Source organism: Pectinophora gossypiella, chromosome 21 (assembly GCF_024362695.1).
Source record: "Pectinophora gossypiella chromosome 21, ilPecGoss1.1, whole genome shotgun sequence".
Taxonomy (NCBI): domain Eukaryota; kingdom Metazoa; phylum Arthropoda; class Insecta; order Lepidoptera; family Gelechiidae; genus Pectinophora; species Pectinophora gossypiella.
In genome coordinates, this window is record NC_065424.1 from 5741083 (window position 1) to 5760667 (window position 19585).

At 39.0% G+C, this 19585-nt stretch overlaps 1 protein-coding gene across 1 annotated transcript in view; it reads right to left on the reverse strand.

The window, feature by feature from the left end:
* The window catches only part of LOC126376613 (KH domain-containing, RNA-binding, signal transduction-associated protein 2-like), a 415821-nt gene extending 396939 nt beyond the window's left edge, over positions 1–18882 (reverse strand). Inside the window, exon 1 of the mRNA XM_050024111.1 lies at positions 18680–18882. The gene's annotated coding sequence lies outside the window, so the exon portion shown is untranslated. The remainder of the gene's footprint in view (positions 1–18679) is intronic.
* Positions 18883–19585: the final 703 nt, after the last annotated feature.

A 19585-nucleotide genomic window follows, 5' to 3' on the forward strand; every position in this document is an offset into this window, starting at 1 on the left:
ATACTTTATTGAGCACATCATCACCAGCCCATTAACGTCCCCACTGCTGGGGCACGGGCTTTCCCCATGGATGGATAGGGTGATCGGGCCTTAAACCACCACGCGGGCCCAGTGCGGATTGGTGGTTACTAACGACTGCTAATGCAGCCGGGACCAACGGCTTAACGTGCCTTCCGAAGCATGGAGGAGCTCGAGATGAAAACTTTTTTTTTGTGGCCACCCATCCTATGACCGGCCTTGGCGAAAGTATTTTATTGAGAAAAATGGACACAAAATACAGAGATAAGGACAAAATATACAGAAAAGCACAACAGGCGGCCTTATTGATCATGCAGCATTTTCTTCCAGGCAACAAACCTACAATCCAAGAACAAAAGTGCAGTCAGTGAGCCCAAAGAATTATTTATTTTGTAAATAATGATGAAATTTTTAACCATTAGTTGTCATAATTATAAGATTTATGTTGTAGGTGTTTTTGGTCTATTACAGTAACAACATGTAACCAGGAGGTCTTAAGTGCAACCAGTTAATTTATTACTTTGCAAGAAACTGATTGGACTTATGCACCTTGTCGTACATCCATCGTAAGATGAACTAAGTACCAACACCTCACCGAGCTTTCTGTTAGACCAACGTGATAGGTGGTGACTGTATCGTATTGTCGAGCCCACTGTGTTAGTAAAAACTCCACTTAAGATAAATTAATAACTCATAGGTGCAATTCTAAAAACATACTAAAAGAAAAACAAAAATTGTAAAAAGACACTGCTCATAAGTTGACCTATTAGGACTAAAAAAGGTCAGAATCAGAAATCATCCTCCTTCTGCATCCCAATCTAGGTGTGGTCGCCACAACATGTATTCCTCTTCCATTCATTTCTATCCAGATGACCTCCTTGAAAAATGCCTATTGTTCGGTACAATTTTTCAAGGTCGTCGTATTAGCTACGCACCTAGATTCGGTCTAGCGCGCAGGCCGACTGCAACTAGTTTTTATAAATTTTCCGTCGCAAAATTCATGATATTTTTTAATGTCTTTTTTTAAATTATTTTCAATTATCTACTTTTGTGATAGAAAATTCCACTTGATATTAACTCAGAATAATGAACTGAATCATCCCTCTCAGTATTCGTTACGATGTCACTAACACCCAGTACAAGTACATTGTAGGTAGCCATACAAGTAGGTATGGGTGTTAGTGACACCGTAATGAATACTGAGGGGGATGGTTCAGACGATGATTCTGAGTTGATATCAAGTGGAATTTTCAGTCGAAAAGTTCATGAAAATTTTTGTGTTTTTTTTATTATTTTCAGTTCCATAATTTTGCGACGGAAAATTCCACTTGATGTCAACTCAGAATCATGACTTGAATCATCCCTCAAAGTTTCCGTTACGATGTCACTACCACCCTGTAGGTTCGCAGAGGGGAATGCCTGCATATGTCTACACCCTCCCTAGTTGGTTTATGGTTGATAACTAACGCCATGGTTACTGCCCTTCGCCTCCGGTCCGCGGAGGCCCGTGTTGCTCTATGTTTCTGCCAGTCGTCATCTCAGTACACACACCTTTCCCACACATATCCTTCTTCACACAATCCATCCACACTTTCCTGGGTCGTCCCCTACCCCTATAGCCATTGACATTTATACCCATAACTTTCCTCGTTATGTGCCTTTCATCTGGAAACTTATTTTTTTTTGGGACTAAAAGTGGAAGCAAATAATAATTTATTTGTTTACGCAGATTGTCAAATATGCGAGTGGTTATGTGAATCATGCGAGTAATATCATATATAACGTGTGTGTCTATATGTTTTTTATTGGCTCAAACCAAATAAAAAGTAAAATTGTCGTTTTGAATCACATTCGCATGTGATATTTGTTAACAAAACCTATCAATAGTCAAGCTAGTTTCAATCCAGGTATAAAAAACTGTGGTCTCAATTTTTATCCGGATTGTAATAGTGTTTTTTTTTTTGTTGTGATTATTTTTTTAATTGTAGATTTGACGCAAATGGCATTAACTACTTGGCCGGAAAATTAATTGAAAGAATAAAGATAAGATAAAATAAGATAAAATTGAATAAGATCTTTAACTTTGTGTTTTTGCAAATAAATGATTGTTTATGATTATGATTAAAGAAATCGGTTTTGTTGAACAAAGTCTCATTTAAAACACATAATAACGGGTTCTTACCGCGTTTAAATGGGGATATGTGTTATTCGTTCGTTCGTTCGTTTGTGTCCGTTATTATGTGTTTTAATTATGATAATAACCGCGTAAACTTAAAACAATGTATAAAGTCTCATTTATTTATTTATTATTACATCTCCATTATCGCCAAGTAATATAATAATATTTCGTCAAACAATAATGCCAAATGTCAATATGCTGCGCAATCGAGTTTAGACTTTTTATAGCCCGTTATGAAGAGCTCGGTGGCGCAGCGGTAAACGCGCTCGGTCTGCGATTGTTGAAGTTACGCAACTTTCGCAAAGGCCGGTCATAGCATGGGTTACCACAAAAAAAGTTTTCATCTTGAGCTCCTCCGTGCTTCGGAAGGCACGTTAAGCCGTTGGTCCCGGCTGCATTAGCAGTCGTTAATAACCATCAATCCGCACTGGGCCCGCGTGATAGTTTAAGGCCCTATCTCCCTATCCATCCATAGGGAAGGCCCGTGCCCTAGCAGGGGGACGTTAATGGGCTGATGATGATAGCGCGTTATATTATAAATTAGAATGAGATTTTTCAAAATGGCGCTTATGTGGTTTACACTATAGGCCGAAGATATTTAGATCTATCGGCCCATCTCGTCTATAAACCGACGTTTATACCCGGCGCGTCGTAATCTTTAAGTGTACTTTAACGACTTTCCCGGGATGATAAGCACGATTGTGTACTCAAGTTTTTCGTAAGGAAAAGAAGAAAAAGGATGGAAAGGCCTGAAAGCGCGTTTTGTATGGGAACCGCTGTCGCCGGTTCAACCCCACTCTCTTTTACTACTACTCCTGCAAACAGATAACTACGATAGCTCTACTGTTTCTCAACTTCCATAGCCACTTTACCGGTAATGTATATTTTATGTGAAATTATACAAAAGTATTTTTTTAATAAATAGCCGATCATACTAAGGTTTTTAGCATAAGGAACGATCTCCTTGCATGATAGTCGATATTTGATGTTTTGCCCTGCAGGTTATAATGCACAAGACGACCTTTTAATGTACTATCGCAGAGCTCCGTGCATCGGTAAGTTTATGGACGAGAGGATTTAGTTTAAAGAAAACCATACATACATACCGGCGTGCGTGTATCAAGCGATTGATGAATGTGGAGGAAGCAACGGAAGTGTGTCAGGATCGAAGAATTCTATAGTCTCTGCTTACCCCGGTGAGAAATAGGCGTGAGTTTATGTATGTATAAATACGTAAAATCGACTAAGTTATAAGGTCAAAAATCATCGTCTCCCTAGCATTAAGTCTCCCGTTTCTCACGGTGTCCGCTTACCTAACCTGAAGATTTGACAGGTCCAAATTTTTACAGAAGCGACTGCCTATTTTACCTTCAAACCCGCGAAGGGAAAACCATCCCAATACAGGTTAGGTCTCATTCCTCCGAAACGCATTTCTTGGGAATGTGGGTTACCTCACAATGAACACGTGATAACCATTTATAATCAAAACATGACTTCGAAAACAAATTCTAAAATCATTGCTATAGACCTATACTGAGATTCGAACCTGGGACCTCATAATGAGAATCAAGCGTTCTTCTAACTGGGCTCCCACGGGTGATAAGGTAAAGGTACTCAGGTCTCACAGAATACCAGCGTCGCGGCTCACGCCGCGGCATAAGCTGAGTGAGAACCTTTTATACGGGACACCATCCACTACACATGGGTAAGCCGACATGACGTCACATTTTAATTTAGGTATAAGTTTCTGTGTTCGTTTTCCATGTTTCTATATAGAAAATATTTCGTGTGTGCGTTGACTTCTGATGTGATGTCATTATAATGTAATATGTAATCCGTGTCTGTGGTGTCCTAAATAATAAATGTTTCTTTCTTTCTTTCTAAATGACAAATTATTAAATGTCAATCTAAATATAGAACAACTTCAAGGGACATAAGTATTAGACGTTAATTTAAACTGGAAATCTCTACACGCTCTCTACGCGTTTCTGAGAAAAAGGGTTTCGACCGATAGTCGGACGGAAGGACAAACGAACGGACAACAAAACGATCCTCTAAGGGTTCGGTTTTCCCTATTGAGGTTCGGAACCCTAAAACTGTTACATAGTTTGACCGTTTCACCGTTACAAAACCACTTCATTGTCTACGTTATTGAATTATAAATAGTGAATTCTGAGTCAATTTATCCATAAAGTAGATTTCGGTAAAACACTTAGTCATCATCAAATAATAAAGTTTCCGTGGTCCAGTGGTTGAGCGTTGTGCTCACGATCCGGAGGTCCCGGGTTCGAATCCCGGTGCGGACATATCACAAAAATCACATTGTGATCCCTAGTTTGGTTAGGACATTACAGGCTGATCACCTGATTGTCCAAAAAGTAAAAAGATCCGTGCTTCGGAAGGCACGATAAGGCGTTGGTCCCGGTTATTACTTACTGATGTAAGTACGTAGTCGTTACACATGTCAGGGGCCTATAGCGGCTAAGTAATAACCCTGACAACAGGGTTGATGAATGGTAATTCACCTCACAATCCACACGATAGAAGAAGAATCATCAAATACTTAAGAGCCATTGTCGGTCTTATAAAACTTAATAGCTGTCCAAAAACCAAAAATAAGAGCATCTAGAATAAAACAAACAACCGAAACAAGGGGCCTTTAATGACTTCGTGAAAGAATCCTATGCCGTTCCTGAGGCATACCTCAATAACATTCTAAAATAATACTACAGTTTTATAGCTTGTAATAACATGAATTCTGGAAGAGTAGGGTGACCAAAAAATATCGACAATTTGGATCGCAGATGCGTGGGAAAACCGAGGATAACATGGTCAGATAATATCAAGGAGTATCCTGCACTGCACGGAAGTATCAGCACAACGGGTAAAAATCCTCAAAGGAATGGGGTCGCTCCGCGAAGCCTATGAAAACCCCAGGAGGCTTCTGAGCTTCTGTAAGGAGTTAGGTTGGCTTACGTAGTCAACAATAGCACGCATAATGGGCCATCTTAGAGTCTAAATGCGGAAAACAGAGCCCACTAACTAACTAACATCAAGGAGTGGACGAAGATAGCGACGCGACCGTCGAAGAGCTCCGTATGGCCAGGGACAGGCACACAGTCCATGAGCTCATCGCCAAGAAGAAGAAGAAGGGTGACCACGCGGACTATGTACGGTCACGAGCATTAATATGTATACACTTTGGTACCACGTCACATTAACTTTTTTGACAAATTGAACTGTAAGTCTCACTAAATGTCAAATATGTTAGTGCGACAGAGTCCTAAAGTGGGTACATTATATTGTTCATGACTGTACTGTCAATATAACAGGCGTAGGTGTCGATTAATATAAGTATGTAACTAGTTATTCGTGTTCGGATTATAGAAAATCTATACCACTTGGTTTCCAGGATTTGTACCCGGTTAAGGCCGGTGCTGAAATAGAAGAAAAAAGAACCATAATAAAGACCACAGAGATCCGGTGAGGAAATATGTTTGGCAACCTGATACGACACGATTCGTTTATAAATAACATCATAGAAGGAAAAAAATTAGGACCTACCTACGTAAGAGACATAAATGAAACAAATAAAAGAGAAGGTGCAGGTCGTGTCGTATAAGGAGGTGAATGGTTTGGCGAGAAGAAGAGAGGAACGGCGATTACTCCACAGACAAGAGCGCAGCTCTTAAATAGAGAGAGAGAAAGACAATAGGCCTGCCGCCTAATTAAATGGCCATTAAACATAGCTGGCGAGGAGTGAGTTTATATACCATTTTATATACCCCCCCCCCTCCCTCTGCCAAAACCGCCCCACCCCCGACTGACACAAGTTTATTTTTATACTTATAAGGTTTCATGGGTAATTTTGTTTAAATTATTGTGACATTAATTATCATCACATGTTTTATAATTTAATAGAACTCACTCTGTATTCGTAGTTACATCACATATAAACTTTGTATAACCTCGTAAGAACTGGATTTTTCAGACACAATAGTTAAACGATGCGATTTGGTTTTTAAAAGGCATCTGGTTCTTACGAGGATAAACAACAATGTGTCCTGACCATCACCTTTTCTTCAAACCGCTACTAAACATTTTCACATAATAACAGAAAGCTCCTTACCTTTCCTATCAATAGCAAAAGTGTGGTCACCCTAAAAATGGGCCGCGAGGGTGTTATTATATGAAAATGTTGACTTGCTGACCTAAAGGCCACAGGTTTTCTTGTAAACGACCGATGTTGTTACAAGGAGTAATGTTTTCCTAACTTATATGCGCGTTTAACTTCTTTAGTTTTTATTTATTGTTCAAATCAACTAACATATTGGTGCTAATTCCTGCAGACGCCATCTAATTTTATTTTAAGTTATACCTGTCATTTTCTTACACTTTGAAAAACAAAGGGACGGGTAATCGACAGGCATAAAATTAATGGAAACAACCGTCTAAAAATTTTACATCAGCCAATAACCCGACAGAATTAAGTAGACAGTACAAACGCAAGGCATACGAGATGCCTATTTTATTCGCCCGGGTTATACATTCGTTTTGCAATTAACTTGTTGACAATCATCCGTCCCTTTCCTTTTCGGCGGATAAGAATGTGACGGATATAACTTAAAATAAAATTAGGAGGTGTCTGCAGGAATCGGGGCCATTTAATTTATATTTCTAAGACACGCGAAAGAAACCTTATGAGGTTTATACAAGCGCGAATATGCTCGCTCACGTACGGAATCATCTATCAAACGCCCAAGTAGGTATTTGGTTTTTTTTTTTGACGTGACTTATTGTAGATTTGCCGCAGATGGCATTAACTACTTGGCCGGACAAATGGGGAGCGCTGAAGGCTCTTACCGCTCACCCGGTACAACGTTTAAGACAACAGGCCTGAGGGTGCCCAGTTGGGCGCGAACCTCGGCTCAGGGCGTCGTCTGAGAGGAAAAATATTTGAAAGAATTAATCGACCCTAGTGGGTCGATAGCGATAAGCGCTGAATGAGGGAAATCGTCGACCACGCCGGCGGGGTCGGTATCGGGGTCCTGAAGATTAGTTTTGTTAATTAAATTAAAAATTAAAATTTCTTTATTTCAGATAACAATGATCCATAATTTACATAATAAAACATTCAAATATCTTAAAATAATAAATATAATAAAATAGAATTAGATAAAACAAATAAAATCAATTAAAATAGAATATCAACAATACCTTCTCACCGGCATCGATACAGGCACATGTCTGTCGCAGCAATGCCGGAGATAAGGACAGTCCAGCCTATCGCCGATCATTTGCAGGATGACATTGGAGCTGGCCCGCACTCTGCGCACCAGGGACATGCCGCGGGCGCGCATCGTCGCATGGAAGCAGGCGGTGCGCGCCGCCGCGAACATACCCGACGCGCTGCAGAACCGAGGCAGCCCCAATATCACCCTGAATGCATTATTGTACAGGATGCGGAGGTCGTTGTAACAGCGCTTAGTGTAATTCGCCCACAGGCTGCAGGTGTATAGTGATGTACAATACGCACGAAAGAGTGTAATTTTAACCTCTGGTGTACATCGCGCAAACCTGCGGGCTATCATATTAGCCCTTACAGACAGCGCCCTCCGCTCCCGCTCAATATCCGCATTGTCACTGAGGTCAGCAGTAACTATGTGCCCCAGGTACTTAAACTGATATACCCTCTCCAAGGGCGTACCATTCAGCAACACCGGAGGAACGTTCTCTGGGCATTTATTACCCGCCTCAAAGACCATGCACTGGCTTTTCCTAACATTATATGTTAAACCGTGACCACCTGCATACTCCTCACAAATCCGCATCAGTCTTCTCAAACCGCAGACCGACGCACTGAGCAGCACCATGTCGTCAGCGTAACTCAGATTATTAACACAAACGCCATCCACATGGCAGCCGACACGCGTGCTGCTCAGCGCGGCGATCAGCTCGTTCATGTAAAGGTTGAACAGGGTCGGAGACGTCAACCCACCCTGCCGCACTCCACACTCGAGTCGATACGTCTCCGACACTTCCCCTGCCCATCTGACCATGTTGGACTGGTGCGCGTACCAATACCGAAACATATTAATTAGTTCCTGAGGTAGGTTTATGCTCCTCAACTTATCCCATAACAAGTCATACCGAACCAAGTCGAATGCTTTGGACAGGTCAAGGAAGCAAGCATATACAGGCGTCTGACGGTCTGTGTAGTATTTGACGGTATGCTTAAGACACAGAATTGCACTCTCAGTAGATAATCGTGGTCGAAATCCAAATTGATTATCATGTAGCGATACGTACTTATTTAACTGTGTATTAAGCAGCCCGTCAAAAACTTTTGCTACAACAGTGGCAAGAGAGATAGGTCTGTAGTTAAGTTTGTCGGTAAGGTCACCTGTTTTATTCTTCACCACAGGCACTACCACTGTTTTCATGAAGTCGGCTGGTAAATAGGAATGACCCACACAAAGTGAATAGAACATGGCCAACACTCTGGCAATGTGCGGCCCGGCGTGCTGCAGGTGTTCGATGCTGAGCCCATCGTGGCCCGGGGATTTACCTCTTGCTATAAGCTTTATAGCTTTATCGACATCTTTCGCAAAAAATTTCGTAACCGGTTGACAGTTCATTTCAGCATCAAGCACCCACCCCCCCGCCGGACCCAATGGCGAACTGACCGAAAAATGGTCCTTCAGGATATTCGCTATGTCTTTGGGGTCCTGGACATCGTCGACGCTCACAGGAAGGCCAGGTGCCACATTCACCTTGCTAGTATCTTGCCAAAAACCCCGAAAGTTACCGTTCGAATGTTTTTCTAGCTGCCTAGCGACAAAAACGGGGATGTCATCTGGCTCCGTTGTTTTAAAAATGTGCACAATATCACTGAGATCCCGATGCGCTTTTCCTTCTCCTTTACGCTGAATTTTTCTTCGCCCAGTTGGAAGTGCATCAAATAACAATGACTTCGATGACTTGATCTCATCACTTGTAAACGTAGATGAACACAACCGAAGTATCGTTTCTTCATCCATTATCGATATCTTATTTTGAATATAAGACAATAATTCGTTTATTACGATATTACACTCGGAACATTTTAATATTTCCGACGACATAACGACACGTTAATTAGGCGCCGCTCGTTGCTAGAATCGTACGCGTACGTTACGGATAAGCGCGCGCGCGAAAACTGCTCTCTCTACTAATACTCTCATATAGTATGCTTTTAATATTGTTTTACATTTTTTCTCACTTTATTGTAACTCTTGAAGTATCTTCTGTGGAATCTCATTTAACGTATTAGCTAGCATGTTACTCATTCGTGTTTCGGATCTTGTAATAGGTACGGGTCACGAGTATTAATATGTATACACTTTGGTACCATGTCACATTAACTTTTTTGACAAATTGAACTGTAAGTCTCACTAAACATCAAATATGTTAGTGCGACAGAGTCCTAAAGTGGGTACATTATATTGCTCATGACTGTACACAGGTAAAAAAAAAATATTTTAAAAATGGTCTTAATAAGAAAAACTAGTGGATAATTATCGTTAAATGATAAACTACCATATCTGACATATTTCATATTTAATTGTTACAACTGTCAAATAGCCAATTTCAGTTTTTATCAGCCCCTTAGCAACTGGGAGGCTTGGCTTGAAGCCAGCAATGTTATTGGAGCCACTTACTGTCTGGCTGCTTAAGTTCAAAGTTGAAATCGAATTAGCTGAGAATCGATGATGTTTACCTTGCAGTCTTGAAATCTTGAAGCATTGAAAATTTATTGCCCGAGATAGTTTTAGCCTTATTGAGTATATTCTGACAAACATAAGCTCATGTCTATTACAACTTACTGATGTAAGTATTTAGTCGTTACATGAGTCATGTCAGGGGCCTTTGGCGGCTCAGTAATAACCCTGAGTTGATGAGGTTGGTATTATACAGGTAGTAGTTTTAGGCGGATGAGAAGTTCGTTATGTAAAAATTGACGATTCAAAGTGTAAGTATGTTACCTACTGAATAAAGATATTTTTGAATTTGAATTCCACCTCACAACCCACACAATAAGAAGAAAGATATAGAAAGATATATATGCCATCAGGGGTAATCAGAGGTACATCCATCGCAAGATAAACTAAGAACCCACACCTCACCAAGCTTTCTGTTAGACCAACGTAATAGGTAGCCGTATCGCTGGCTATAATGGTCGAGCCAACTGTATTAGTGAAACTTAATACGAAAATTCATCAATTCTCATTGGTGCAAGTCCAGTATCGGGTATTCGGACAAACAGACACATTAATAAAGATATACAAGTCAAGCTTAATTGCAGGACCTCGATACCGACCCCGCCGGCTTGGTTGACAATTTTTATCGTGTGTTGCTATCGGCCAATCGATTAATTCTTGTTTACAGAGGTTTCTTTTTGTACCTATTAATTTAATTCTTGGGCCTAACAGGATAACTTAATATAATTTATAGACTAGTTCACCGCAATTTGCAACGGAATATAATATATGTTAGATACTTCGGTGGAAACTACGTTGGCTTAATGTGTTTAATTATAAGTTTATATCTTTAAGTATCTATTGTGTAAGCTGTTTGTTTCCTTAATAAAGAAAATATAAAAAAAATAATAAATAAAAAAAATATTATCCTGTCTGACGACGCTCTGCTTACCCCTTTAGGAGCGCGTGAGTTTATTCATTTTTATTTTCCTTTTTAATCACTATAGCCATTCCCTCTAATACCCACGAACGCCATTTTTAATGAACTTACTTCAGCAAAAATGTTATTTCCGGCGGCATTTTCGTCAATTGACAAAATCAGTAAATGGGAAAGTAAGTAATTGGTTTCCGTAATAGCAACGTTGTTAAACCTTTACTACCGGAAATAAATAATATTGAGTAAGCGAAAAGTATTTTGATGAAAACTGACGATGTCGTTTGCCATAGCACATCACCAGCCCATTAACGTCCCCACTGCTGGGGCACGGGCCTTCCCTATGGATGGATAGGGAGATCGGGCCTTAAACCACCACGCGGGCCCACTGCGGATTGGTGGTTATTAACGACTGCTAATGCAGCCGGGACCAACGGCTTTACGTGCCTTCCGAAGCACGGAGGAGCTCGAGATGAAAACTTTTTTTTTTTGTGGTCACCCATCCTATGACCGGCCTTTGCGAAAGTTGCTTTACTTCAACAATCGTAGACCGAGCGCGTTTACCGCTGCGCCACCGAGCTCCTCACAGTTTGCCATAGCTTTTCGATTAAATTACACACACATACATACACACACACATACACATACATAAACTCACGCCTATTTTCCACCTATACTACTATTATAGTTTTACGCCTATTTTTCGATTAAATTACATATAAATAAATACCATTCCTTTAAAATATCCTTGAGACTTATCCTTATCCTTAGACGCCAAAGACATTTACTACTTGGCCGGACAAATGGGGAGCGCTGAGGGTTGTTAATCAGCTGAATCATCCCCCTCAATATTCGTTACGATGTCACTAACACCCATACCTACTTGTATGGCTACCGTATGTACTTGTACGGGGTGTAAGTGACATCGTAACGAATATGGAGGGGGATGATTCGGCTGATTATTATGAGTTAATATCAAGTGGAATTTTCCATTGCAAAGGAATAGAATTGAAAATAATAAAAAAAAAATAAAAAAAAAAATCACGAATTATGCGACGTAAAATTCCACTTGATATTAACTCAGAATCATGGTCTCAATCATCTCTCTGAGTATTCGTTACGATGTCACTAACACCCTGTATATATGTATTTGTATGTATGTTATATATTTATTTGCATGTATTTATTGGTAAGTTATAGTTTGTTCCCGCAATCTTTCAATTTAAATTTTTACATTTTTCTTCACCTTATCGTTGTCTGGAAGAAATCGCTTTAAGCGATAAGGCCGCCATTTGCCGTGTACCTAGTAAAGAGTCTTTTTGTAATTATTTATTTTTATATTGGTGCAATAAATTATATTTGTATTGTATATTTGTATTTGTACTTTTCAGTACCGTCCCTATGCGGGATATATTCGGAAGCTTCAACTAACAGGGGATTTGGGTGGCACTGGTGGTGGAAACTTGTCTGTGTGAACAGATGAAAAGTGTGAAATACAACATAGTAGGTGCTGTACCTCCTCGAAAGATACTTAGTCGAGAGACAGGATTTGAGCTCTAAATCCTAGGGGATTGCGAAGTTAAATTGTCTAAGTTAAAATATTGTATTTAAGTAAGGTAAGTATATTGTATTTGTTTTCTTATATTAAGTAAATTAAACTGTTTAAATATTATGACTGTCAGTTAAAATATCTCATCGTTATGAAATTGGCCAAAAGCGTATGTTGTACCCTGGCATTTAAATAGAAAAAAATATGTTATTTTACTATGTAATGCAGACAAGAGTGGGAAACCACTGCCCTATTTTCCCTCAAAAGTAGCATGGAGAATGCTACACCGACAAGAGCGTGGCTCTTTAATTAATGATGAATGTCCCCTAATTTGACTTTATGAGTTTGAATTCATGTTTGGATCATTAATATTATATGGTTTCCGAGAATTGTTGATGGCAATAGACTCGCCTTCTATTGAACGGGATTCAAACATAGTTGGCGAGGAATGGGGACTATACACCTCTACCCACCCCTTTGAAGATACAGGCGTGTTGCTATGCCATGTGTGTTAACACAAAGTTACCATTCAGAATCAGAATTGTTTATTCAACGTAATTATCATAGATAAACTTGTTGAAGGTCAATTTAACATTTTTGAATCTACGTCATTTCACAAGGTGTTATGGCTGAGGAGAAGAAATGACAAGAAACTGCAACAGCAACACATCTTTTAAGTCTAAGTTATTAGATTACTGCTGCGGGTGTTGCTTAGAGCTTAGATTAAGTAGTGTTGCTTAGATTAAGTAATGTAACCATTACAAGTTATTTAATAAGTAAAGAAACACATTTAATACCAGGCATTTTTTATCATTTAGGTAATATAATTAATCTTAAAATAAGCTTTTTTACATAAAATAATCTTCACATGAGCTTTAAATTTATTTTCTGACAAATTCAAAATACTGTCTGTTATTTTATTGTAAAAACGTATGTTATCCCCAAAAAAGATGAATTTAATTTACTTAGCCTTGAATTTTGGATAGCAATTTTAATTTTTGTTCCTTGTAAAACTCTTTTACCTAAGTGAGGCTAAAAATAAGTTTTCCCAAATATTATTAACATAAGGCAAGTCGATGGTTTTTCGATAATGTCTGTCATCCGGACAATTTCATACGACGGTAAAAAATGGGTCGTGATTAGGGACCGTGATCCGCTTTCTCATGATCGGGTCGCGCTTGGTTGCGTTTAGGCGCGTCCTTATTAATATTCTTTAATATTTTCTAGCATTTAAGATAAGATTCTTTATTTGCCATAAATGCAGTGTGACAGATGTTACAATAAATATAGTTCACCGTGCATTTAAATTACATAAATCATGCCAAATTTATAAAATTTAAATTATAAAAGTGTCAATTCATAATGAAATTAATTGTTGTACAGATTTAAATAAATGTCATTAAATTAATTCACATAAACCAAACTCAAATTAATAAAAGTCAATAAAAATTATAGAAAACTAAAAAAATAGAAAAGTATAACAAAAATATTTTTCATTCAACAACGTTAAGTCAAAGTTCAAATAATAAAACAAAGTGCAAACATGTACGATGCGGGTGGAAATCTCTCAATTATTTTTCTTATTTAGATATTCTTGAACTGAGTAGAAACACTTTTCCGTTAACCACGCGCGTTTTTATCTAGTTAACCGCGCTGCAGTGTGGTGGAGTACGCTCCATTCCCCGTTGACTGAAGAAAGACCGAGCTGTGACAGGGGCATATTCATATTCATTTATTCCTTATAACAACTTTACATTGTGTTGGAAATTGGAAATAAGAACAAGCTCGAACTACATTACAATCTAACAACAGTGGGACTTATAATATAGACTATTATTTAACCGGTCCAGGTGGGGTTTTACAGATGAGGCGAACCCTCAGTGTGAGTGTGGAGCAGCTCCGCAGACCATGTCCCACCTAATCGCATGTCCACTGTGCCCTGAAACCTGCACGCGGGAGGACTTGATGAGCGCTTCCGCCCGTGCTATTGCCGTGGCAGCATTTTGGGCTGATAATTGATATAATTTACATAATTTAGATTACATAAAAATGAGAATGGAAATCTATAGTCTCTGCTTACCCCTATGTATGTAGATTACATAACATAAACTGCCTATACGTCCCACTGCTGGGCACAGGCCTCTCCTCAATCAACCGGAAGGGGTATGGAGCATACTCCACCACGCTGCTCCACTGCGGGTTGGTGAAGGTGTTTTTACGGCTAATAGCCGGGACTAACGGCTTAACGTGCCCTCCGAAGCACGGAATCATCTTACTTTTTCGGACAATCAGGTGATTCAAGCCTGAAAAGTCCTTACCAAACAAAGGACAGCCTTACAAAGTAATTTCGACAATGTCCCCATCGGGAATCGAACCCGGACCTCCAGATCGTGAGCCTAACGCTCTAACCACTAGACCACGGAGGCTGTTAATTTAGATTATAATAATTAATTTTGATATAAATTACGTTGTTCGACTTTTCATCGACACGAAAGAAGATTTACCTATAGCTTTTCGCGGGTCACTGACCAAGTGAATTACATAAGTAAGTGCGGTCACCTAAGTCATGTCAGGGGCCTCTGGCGGCTAGTAACCCTGACACCAGGGTTGAAGAGGTCGGTTATCGTCTTCACGACCCACACGAGAGAAGAACAACAAGCTAAGAATAACTAAATGCGAACCCGAAACTTCTAAAGAGTGTCGAATAACCATTGTAGTCACAAACTATTTCAAACGTGAAACTTAATCGTTTAAAGATTTACCCGTTGTTAATCCCTATTGGGGCAGGTACAACCGCAAACTGACAGAAGAGGTACAGACCCTTGTTAACATCACATAAGATCACGACTAAAACCTGACCACCTCTGTGGTCCAGTGGTTGAGTGATGCTCACTATCCGGAAGTCCCGGGTCTGAATCCCGGTGGGGACAAATCACAAAAATCGCTTTGTGATCCCTAGTTTGGTTAGAAAATTACACCCATTATTGTACCTACTTACATAAGTAAGTAAGTAGTAACCGGGACCAAGGGCTAACGTGCCTTCCGAAGCACGGATCACCTTACTTTCGGAAAATAAGGTGGTGTTAGGTTCAAGATAAATTATGAAATTTTGATTAAGTACTTACTAAATATAAACAGATCTATAACTAACGAAAAACGTTTTCTTTTATCTAAATAACATATTTAATAATTTTTATCAAAAAAAGCCTAATATTAAGTCCAACATTTTATCACGTTTTTCTATGAAGTCACAATGTACTTTTTCATACAAATTCCATACTTAATAGTATTTTTTTTTACGTTTAGTAAAAAGTAACTGATTTGACTAGTTGGAAACTACCTAATGGGTGATCAGCCTGTAATGTCCTAATCAAAGGGCTCACAAAGTGATTTATGTGATATGTCCCCGCCGGGATTTGAACCCTATTAACTAAATTATTTGCACAACACGATGTTATCCACGGTAGCTCGAAATGAGGGAGTTAGACAAGTTGCACGATTATTCCAATGGGCAGTGAGAGTGATAATAATGACATAAAGTGACATGTCAACTCCATACATTCTTACCCTTGTCATTGTCGATCGTAACAGGGTAGTTTTCAACTAGTCAAATCAGTTACTTTTTACTAAACGTCTTTCCTTTCACGTGATTTATTGTAGATTTACCACTGATGGTATTAACTACTTGGCCAGACAAATGGAGAGAGATGAGGGCTCTCGCCCAGTACATAATTTAAGACAACAGGCCTGAGGGTGCCCAGTTGGGCGCGAACCTCGGCTCATGGCGTCGTCTGAGAGGAAGAATAGTTGAAAGAATAGGCTAGATTCCAGCTAGACGAATTAAAAAAAAAACACTAAATTACTATGGAACTTTTTCGAAAAAGAACACTGTGACGTCATAGAAAAACGTGATAAAATGTCGGATTTATTATTACGTTTTTTCATGTTTAAATTTCAAAAATAAGAATAATGTAATAATAGGCTATCAGGCTACGTAGTCATTACTTAGGCTTTGGCGGTTGAATAATAACCCTGAACAAGGGTTAGCGAGGTTGGTGAACCACCTCACAACCCACACGATAAAGAAGAATACAGTTAACATATATAGTAAATATATGTTTTGTGTGCAATAAACTAAAGCTATTGTATTGTGCTTATTCTGAGAGTCGGAATGGGAAAGTTCCACTCCAATTCGTGCAGATATCGCGGAAAGCAACTAAAGTATTGCGACAGAAGACATGACGCAGCGACGGTTGTGTGAACAAACAGCTGGGTGCTATAACTACATTTTCCATTATTAAATGTACTTTTATTCATCCGTGGAAGCCTGTAAAATTTATAAGTTTGGGTTTCAGGAGAACACAATCTTCTTTTCTATCGTGGGGGTTGTGAGGTGAACTACCAACCACATCAACCCTGTCAGGGTTATTACTGAGCCGCCAAAGGCCCTGACATGGCTCATGTAACGACTACTTACTTACATCAGTAAGTAACCGGGACCAACGGCTTAACGTGCGTGAAGCACGGAACAAAATGATTCACGCCCGTTCGATTCGAAATATATATTCGGAGAGAACAAGTGAAGCAACTACCCTCATAGCAATTATAATAATGAACAACAGAAAGATATCCACATACTTACATTATAGTAGCCCAGTTGGATAAATGCTAGACTCTCAGAGTTATTCGCAGGTTCGAATCCTAAAACCAATGTTTTTCGAATTCAAGTTTGGACCATAAATGATCACGTGCTCAGCGGTGAAGGAAATATCGTGAAGATACCCAGATAACCTAACCTAACCTGTATTGGGCTGGTTTCCCTTCGCGGGTTGGAAGGTTAGACAGGCAGTCGTTTCTGTAAAAAACCGGACCTGTCAAATCTTCAGGTTAGGTAAGCGGATCCTCTGAAATACGGGATAATGCTAGGGAGTTGATCATGTTTTTTTTTTATGAATTAGATCAAAATTTGCATAACAATGTATGTCAATTCTTAAACTGATTTTCTATATTACTTGACCATGTTGTTATAGTGTTTAATAGATATTAATAGTGTCATCATCAGCCCATTAACGTCCTCACTGCTGAGGCACGGGCCTTCCCTATGGACGGATAGGGAGATCGGGCCTTAAACGATCACGCGGGCCCAGTGCGGATTGATGGTTATTAACGACTGCTAATGCAGCCGGGACCAACGGCAACGGCGGGGCCGGGGAAGCACGGAGGAGCTCGAGATGAAAACTTTTTTTTGTGGTCACCTATCCTACGACCGGCCTTTGCGAAAGTTGCTTAACTTCAACAATCGCAGACCGAGCCACCGAGCTCCTCAATAGTGTAATGATATGCGTAACAAAAGTTGTTATTTCTTATCAGTTCTCGTCAACCGATGATGACATTGGTATTCCACCTCACAACCCACACGATAAGAAGAAGAAAATCAGCTCTAAAACGCATCTCCTCCATCAAATTCGGAGTCTTCTCGGCTAGAGTAAATATGCATTTGCTAGGTAAACATGATCCACCCTAGACCACATCGTCACTTCCCAGCAGGTGAGATTGTGGTCAATCGCGAGCCTTTATTATTTAAAAAATTATATGAGTGGCATAAAAGTTGATTTCGTTTTTTTAATAAAATAAAATTATATAAAAAATAAAACTTAACTTAAAATTACCCAATATTTCAATTACTATTCCAACTTAGGTTTAAAAATAATAGATACTTATTAACACGTCGTTGTTATGACGTCTGAACAAAAATTGCATAGGTTTAAATTACGAAAAAGTTTTTTTAAGTAAGTAGATTCTAGCATAATGTTTAACAAAGTGTTACTTCTTACTTTTTAACAGATTATAAAAATCTTGTCATCTAGTATGTTTTATTTACCATTTTTATAAATTAGATAAAGAAACTCGACATTATCAAGACGATGTTATTATTCTGTTACAGAAATTGCCAACAGCCGCAGATAATTTTTATTTATTTTTTTAAAGATCATTTGATATTATTAAAGACAATTTAAAGAAGGGTCTTTATAAAGTAATAAAAATAAAATGCTGGTCACAAGTTAAATTAATTTTTAAGGCGAAGCTTTATTTCTCATTTTTTCAATCCCTTGTTTAGGTATATAAAAGAAAAATTTAATAAGCCATCTACATACAAAGCAAATCTTCTTATTTACGCAAATCTTATAAAGGACCCTCTTTTAAACGAGTCCCGTTATCCCTTAAAAGAAAACGGTTGATAAAAATGAATCTAATCTTACCTTTTTGATGCTGTTTCCAACTTCTTTGCAGAAAATCTTAGTCCTGTTCAAGCTTCAAAAACCGCACTTCATGAATCCACAAAATCTTTTTACTTTTTTAAAATTCTAACCGCAGTTTTAGCACGTGTTTCGTTTATTTTTTTCAGGCGGCGAAAACGCGAGAAATCGCCTAGCCTTTATTCGAAACGTCCGCTCAGCTCGGTGGCCGGACGTGGACTGAACACGAGAAAATGATGGAACACCTCCGTTCCTAATTTAAAATTCCAGGAGAGCGCATGTCCGGACACCCTGCACTCTAAAATCAACCTTCAAAGTGTACCTTAAAGCTCAAATTTTCTCATTTACAATTCGATTTCGGCCATTTTAGTTTCAAAAATGCTACACAGGTACGTTCAGAAATTGGATATATTTTCCATTGGGAATTATTAATGACATTTTTAATTATTTATTAATCGCTTCATGTTGCTTTAAGAGGTGGTATGGCAGCCAGGGATTCTGGTCAGTTCTCGCGGTCGAGCCTACCCTTATCCCCTTTGAAAATATATTGGCTTCAACCTCTAATAAATTGGGTATTAGACTGGGTCAAAGATAAATTATAAAATGCAGAATTAGAAGGCTCAAAAATAAATCGTATTTTACTAAGTATTCGAATTATTTTCGAATCTTATTAATGAATTAAGCGGTGAAGGAAAACATCGTGAGGAAACCCACATTTCCGAGTAATGCATTTTCGGAAGTATGTGACCTAACCTGTATTGGGCTGGTTTTCCCTTCGCGGGTTGGAAGGTCAGACAGGCAGTCGATTCTGTAAAAAAAAACCGGGAAAACGGGATATTGGACGTTTGACCGCTTATATTGATGACGTCACAGTACAGTATTTCCATACAAATTCCAAAGAAAAGTTTC